Source organism: Mus caroli, chromosome 13 (genome assembly GCF_900094665.2).
Source record: "Mus caroli chromosome 13, CAROLI_EIJ_v1.1, whole genome shotgun sequence".
Classification (NCBI taxonomy): Eukaryota; Metazoa; Chordata; class Mammalia; order Rodentia; family Muridae; genus Mus; species Mus caroli.
The window spans coordinates 62,950,432-62,958,051 of NC_034582.1; the positions used below are offsets into that span (position 1 = coordinate 62,950,432).

Genomic DNA, 7,620 nt, shown 5'->3' on the forward strand with positions numbered 1-7,620 from the left:
CTGGCTGTCCTGGAACTCTGTAGACATGGCTGGCCTCGAACTCTGCCTCCCGAGTGCTGGGATGAAAGGCATGCTCCACCATGCCTGGCTCAAAAGAAACTCTTAAGTCTAAAGGGAAACTAAACAACTCTCTCCTGAATGAAAATAGATGTTCAAAGAACAGCTAAGACAATAATACTTAATTATTCCACAACAATAGAAATAGAGAAAAGTTTTCCAAACTCATTTTATGAAGCCACAGTAGTCAATTTGTTGCATCCTCTGCCTCTTGACCTATGGTTGACTTTCTTTAACTTTTGGTTACATTATTGAAGGAGATAGCTTTTGGATTAAAGGCATGTGCTAGGACTGAGCCACAGCACAAGTAGAAATGGGATTTTCCTGTAAATAACAGAATTTGAGCTTAACAGTGTGATCAGATTTCTTGCAACATTTCTCCATTTTTTTTTGTCTAAATAAAAAGGGCATGGTTTTAATGCAAACACAGTAAAACAATACATAATAAAGCTATTTCTGCTAAGCTTTCCAACATGCTGAGTTTGGTTGTATTTGGACGTCTTAAGACTAAGTATTTTTGAATTTAAAATTCTGAAAAATATGTATTTAAGTCTCATATAGAACCAGCAGTTTGATTGTCCTGAGCAATTCATAGTCCAAAGCTGATTTTTGGGAGGTGTTTGGCAGCTTAGTAGCAATCATGCCTAGGTGTAGAACACAGTATTCAACCCAAAGATGTCCATAGTTTGTGCAGAACTTGGAAGCAGAATCTTCAAAAATATTTTCCCAATGGTTAGTGTTACCATAGTCCAGCTGGATTCTGCCTTGCAGGGCCCCATTATCTTCTTGGAGACCTAACAGTTAGTGTTAAGGATCGTCACAGTTTACTGTAGAAAACTTAAACATGTAAATGTCATATTCAGCAATTCCCTGAAACATTTGAAGACCACAATATGATAAGTACATCTGAGGTCCATAAATTTTGTTCCTAGTTGCCTGCTTCAGACTCAAACATGAAAACACATACATGAATGTAGGTGAAGCTTATGACTAGAATTTGCTAGTACTCTATATTACAAGAATTATTAACCCCTATAAACCGGTGTAAAACCACAAAATCCAGCTATTATATTTATAAACTATAAGTCTAGATTGAACAGCTCTATCACTATGCTAACTTTTTCCCCGGCTATAAGACCCTTGCTACTTGCAGTTTCTCCTTGTTATACATGGTTCTGCTCCATTTCTCTTCCTCCTCCTCCTCCTCTTCTTCCTCCTCTGTCCTCTCTTCTTCTTTTCTCCTCCTACATTTCCCAGATCTTCAAGGCCTCTTGTCCTACCTTTTCCTTCCACTGCCCAATCATAGGCTCTAGCCTTTATTTGACCAATTAAGAATGGGCAAATGATTTGCATGACATCACCTGAGTATTTGATCAACTGCTTGTCAAAGGGTAGCTCCTCTTGAGGAAGCAGAATTAACACCAGAATACAAACTGAATTCAGGCAACCCACAACAGTTCCCCCTTTTTGTCCAATAAGAAAGGCTCTCCCTCAGATATAAGTTGAACACTACCACAACAATAATGCAAATTATAAACTATGATACACACTTACCATCCATTCCATGATATTTGTCAATGTAGATAAAGTAATCTACCATCTATTCTCACTTAAAAAGTTTACAATTCTGTGCCTGAATTACATTTTATTTAACTTGTATTCCCATCTGAAATCCATCCTTATAAATCTAGATCATTTTCCTTAATGCTAAACAACTTACATTTGATTATGAGATTATGACTAGTCTTCAATTCTATCAGAGATCTGAGAATAAATTATATACTACCTGAATCTGTAGGAAGCACAAAGACATAGCTTATAAAGCTATACTTTGTGGAGTCAGCTGACTGCCTGGACAGTCCCTTAATTTCTTATAATATTGGAGCACCTGTCTTCAGACTTCTGGCCCAGAACCATCTAACAGTCCTTAAGTGAAGCAGGAATTATGAAGGACTAGCTTACGCTGTCTTGGCAAAGCTCATTAGTCAACTATCCCACATCTGTTTGTCCTTTTTGGACAGTATTTTTGTCTGCATATGGATTAGAGCAATTTTTGTCCAGTGGCTACTTTGTCATGATTGAAGCAGCTCAGCCTGGAGGTAATGCTGCTCAATATCTTCCTGGAAGTAGAGTGGGAATACTGTCAGGAGCACACCTGTTTCGTAGTCAAATGAAATAATATTAAATGACATATTCTATGGATCTCTGATGCTTTTGAAGACCATCTAAATATGTAGCATAACTGAATTGCTCGCTGTAGGGGACGCCCTGAGCGAGGGGAAGGACTGCAGGAGTCCATCTGGAGCTGGAAGGGAAGAGTTGGTAGTCTTCCTAGGCTGGAAGACTTATGCACTTCCCCAACTTTTTTGCATTTCTGAGTTGGTTTTGTTTGTCCTTTATAAGATGGGCATTTGTCAGTGTGTGTTTGTTTGTTTGTTTTTTTGGCTGTTTTCGGGCATTTGTCAGTGTGTGGGTGTGTGTTTGTCTCCTGTTTTCCATGATATTGGACGATAGGACCGACTGTAACGATCCCCCCTAAGTTTGACTTTAGACCACTGGACTGAAGTTAGATCAAGGTCCCATAATCTTTCAGTAGAAATTTAGAAGGGACCTTGGCAGACTTTTTGCGCTTCCGAGTGGCTTTTAATGTAAAATGGCCACTAGAGGAGACTTTTGATTTGACTCTTATCTTTCAAGTTAAAGCCATTGTTTTTCAGAGAGGACCTGGGTCCCACCTGGATCAACAGCCTTACCTTGTCTAGAATTCACCGCCAAAAATCAAACCATAGATTCCCCGAGCATCTCAGAGTACCCCCCCCCCCACACACACACTCTCATATGCAGGGTGTGGCAGCACAGCATTGCTGGCGACAGTGGAGGCAGTGGTGAGGACCCTGCCTAGACTAGTGAGCTTTCTGGCCTGGTTGTGAGAGGGCATGCAAGGCTTGTCCAGCCAAGCCAATTAACTCCTCCTCCTGCTGCTCTGGCTCCTGGGGCAAGCACTCAGCCCTGAGCCCAAACAAAACTGAAACCACAGGCTCCTTTGCTTTCTGTATTATAAAACTGATGCTTGCTTTGAGACAAATTACATTCAGATCCACACTCCTTTGTGTCTGTCATCCCATTCCCACCAACTCTATGCCCATCTGCCAGAACCCCTGATTCCCACGGATTGGGGGGGAGGGTGACTAGGCCCACTCGGTTGCACTATTCCTGTTCAAAAATAATCCTATAGAGATGTAGAAAAAGGATACGAACTATGTATTGATAGGATAAAAGCCTTAGGAGGAAAATGGAGAGTCTTTTATTTTTTAATATTGAATATTTTCTTTATATACATTTCAAATGATATCCCGAAAGTTCCCTATACCCTCCCTCTGCCCTATTCCCCTACCCTCCCATTCCCACTTCTTGGCCCTGGCATTCCCCTGTACAGGGGCATATAAAGGGGCCTCTCTTCCCAGTGATGGCCGACTAGGCCATCTTCTGCTACATATGCAGATAGAGACACGAGCTCTGGGGGTATAGGTTATTTCATATTTTTGTTCCACCTAGGGTTGCAGACCCCTTCAGCACTTTGGGTGCTTTCTCTAGCTGAAAATGGAGAGTCTTATAAATGAAAATGACAAAAATACACAGACTCAAACAAAGGAAGTTTTTTTTTTTTTTTTTTNCTGTGTAGCCCTGGCTGTCCTGGAACTCACTCTGTAGACCAGGCTGGCCTCGAACTCAGAAATCTGCCTGCCTCTGCCTCCCGAGTGCTGGGATCAAAGGCATGTACCACCACGCCCAGCCAGACAAAGGAATTTAAGCAAGCCTTAAAAAGACTTAATAACAAAATACTCAGACACAGACTAGAATTTACACGAAACTTAGAAAGACATAGAAATAAGAATAAAAAAAAATACTCAGTCAGGAACAGAAGAATTTAGATAAAAGCCTACCATGCCACCACATAATGGAACTGAAAAGGGGTAGCCCAAAGTTGTTAGAAACCAGCTTTAACAGGCAATGTTGTTTAGTAAATCAATTCCCAGCAATCCCTGCCATTGCTTGATGTGCACATGAACAAACTGGCCATCTTGGCAAGATGTGTTTATGCTTGGGTTCAAAAACATGGTAATTCACTCACCAAGGCTGACCTGGCTACAGCTGCTGCAAGATGCCATATCTGCCAACACCAGAGACCAAAACTGAGCCCCAGATGTAGCACCATTCACTGAGGTGACCAGCCAGCAATACATTGGAGAGCTTCTTCCATGGGAAAAGAAGACATTTTGTTCTTATTGGAGTAGATACTTATTCTGGTTATGCATTTGCCTTTCCTATACATGATCCTTCTGGCCAAACGACCATTCATGACCTTATAAAGTGACTTACCCATTGTCATGGTATTCTACACAGTATGTCTTCTGACCAAGAAACTCATTTCACAGCCAAAAAAGTGCCACAGCAGGTCCCCATGATCATGGAATCCACTGGTCTTACCTTGTACACCACCATCCTGAAGTAAGATGACATGACAGAAAGATGGAATGTCCTTTTGAAGACACAGTGATAGCACCAAATAGGTGGCAGGAGCATGGATGGCTAGAACAGGGTTCTTCAGAAAGCAGTATATGCTTTGAATCAGTATCCCATAGATGGTATAGTATCTCCCATAGCTGGGAATCATGGGTCCAGGAATCAAGGGGTAGAAAGGGAACGGGTCCACTTACTATCATGCCTAGTGACCCACTAGCAAAGTTTTTACTTCCTGTTCCCACACCCCAAAGTTCTGCTGGCCTAAAAGTTTTGGTCCCAGAGGTAGGACAGTAGGCCTGATGTAACCAGAGGCAGGGCACTGCCTGCCTCATAGGAGGCCTGCTCTAACCTGGGACACACAGTTCACCCTGGTTCCAGTGAGGTCTGCTCCAATCCTGGACACCCAGGCCAGTTAACACCAAACAACCAGATGGCAAAAGAAAAGCAGAAGAACATAACTCACAGTAGGCATTGCAATTTGGCACCATCAGGACTTAGCTCTCCTATTTCAGTAAGCCCTGGATACCCTAACACACCTGAAGTGCAAGATATAGACCTTACATTCCATCTTATGAAGATGATAGAGGGAGGCCCTTAAAGAGGATATAAGTAATTCCCTTAAAAAAATAAAAGAAGGTCCTCTGCTCCTTCCTGTTCCAGAGACAGCTGCATCTTCTCATGAAGGGCCAGCTCGATTCTGTAGATGTGATGGTGACAGTCTGTGTTAATGGATTTGGCCATATTGGGCACCTGGTTACCAGGGCTGCCTTCTGTTCTGCAGCTACAAAGTGGAGGCTGTTGCCATCAACCTCAACTAAATTGTCTACATATTACAGTATGACCCATGGCAAGTTCACTGACACAGTCAAGGCTGAGAATGGCAAGCTTGTCATCAATGGGAAGGCCAACATCATCTTCCAGGAGTGAGATCCCACTAATAGCAAATGGGTGATGCTGGTGCTGACTATGTTGTGGAGTCTACTGGTGTCTTCACCACCATGGAGAAGGCCAGAGCCCACTTTAAGGGTGGGATCAAAAGGGACATGATCTTCACCCCTTCTGCCGATGCCCCCATGTTTGTGATGGCTATGAACTACAAGAAATATGACAACTCACTCAAGATTGTCAGCAATCCATCCTGTACTACCAACTACTTAGACCCCTTGGCCAGATCATCCATGATAACTTTGGCATAGTGGAAGGGCTCATAACCATGGTCTATGCCATCACTGCTATTCAGAAGACTATGGATGGCCCCTCTGGAAAGTGGTGGTGTGATGGCTATGGGGCTGCCCAGAACTTCATCCCCACATACACTGGTGCTGACAAGGCTGTGGGCAAGGTCATTCCAGAGCTAGTATGGCCATTTGTGTTACTATTCCTAATATATCCATTGAGGATCTGACATGCCACCTGGAGAAACCTGCCATGTATGATGACATAAAGAAGGTGGTGATGCAGGCATCTGATGCCCCACTGAAGGGCATCCTGGGCTACACTGAGGACCAACTTGTCTCCTGTGACTTCAACAGTAACTCCCACTCCTCCAACTTTGATTCTGGAGCTGGCATTGCTTGAAATGACAACTTTGTAAAACTCAGTTCCTAGAATGACAATGAATATGGCTACAGCAACAGGGTAGAGGACCTCAAGGGCTACATGGCCTCCTAGGAGTAAGAAATAGTAAGAAACTATTCACCCAAGCAAGGACAGTGAGAGCAAGAGAGAGGCTCTCAGTTGCTGAGGAGTCCCTGTCCTACATGGTCTCTAACACTGAGCATCTCCATCCCTGTTTCCATCTCAGACCCCCATAATAACAGGAAAGGCTTAGGGAGTCCTACCATCTTGAATACCATCAATAAAGTTCACTGCACCCCCTGCATAAAAAAAGAAAAAAGGAAAGAAAGGAAAATACAGTCAAACAGGTAGAAGTCCTTAAAGAGGAAACAAATAAATATCTTAAAGAAATACAGGAAAATACAATCAAATAGATGAAGGAAATGAACAAAACAGTCCAAGACCTAAAAATGGAAATAGAAAAGTTAAATAGAGAGAAAGAGGGGGTGGGGCCAGAGCAAGCCAGGTTGGAGCAAGTAGGGCCAGAGTGAGCAGAGGTCCTAAGTCCAATTCCCAGCAACCACATGATGGCTCACAACCATCTGTACATGTACAATGTACTCACATACATAAAATAAAGAAATATTTTTTAAAAAGTGAAAAAAATCACACATGGAGAGAACCCTGGAGATGGAAAACCTAAGAAAGACAACAGGAACTACAGACACAAGCACCACCAGCAAACTCCAAGAGATGGAAGAACAAATCTCCAGTGTAGACAATACTATAGGAGATATTGATACACCAGTCAAAGAAACTGACAAACGGAAAAAGTTCCTAACTCAAAACATCCAGAAAATTTAGGGCACAATGAAAAAACCAAACCTAATAATAATAGAAATAGAAGAGGGAGAACATTCCCAGTTCAAAGAGCCAGAAAACATCTTCAATAAAATTATAGAAGAAAGCTTTCCTAATCTAAAGAAAGAGATGATCATAAACATGAAGGAAGCCTATAGAACACCAAATAGATTGGACCAGAAAATAAAATCTTCTCACCACACAAAAATCAAAAACATCAAATGTACAAAACAAACAAAGCATATTAAAAATTTTAAGGAACTAGGGTAAATTATCAGACCTATCAGAATGACACATGACTTTTCAACAGATACTCTAAAATCCAGAAGATCTGGGACAGATGTCTTACAGGTCCTAAAAGACCACAGAAGCCAGCCCAGACAACTATACCCAGCAAATTTTCAATCACCATAGATGGAGAAACCAAGATACTCATGACAAAACCAAACTTGATAATATCTTTCTACTATTCCATTTTTATAGAGGATAGGGAAAACTCCAACACAAGAAGGGCAACTACACACAAGAAGACACACAATCTCAGAACAAACTCAAAAAAAGAAGCACACACACACACACACACACAGAGTGTGTGTGTGTGTGTGTGTGTGTGTGTGTGTG

At 41.9% G+C, this 7,620-nt stretch overlaps 1 pseudogene; it reads left to right on the forward strand.

Moving 5' to 3' along the window:
* Positions 1 to 5,525: 5,525 nt before the first annotated feature.
* Positions 5,526 to 6,189, forward strand: LOC115029071 (annotated as a pseudogene).
* Positions 6,190 to 7,620: the final 1,431 nt, after the last annotated feature.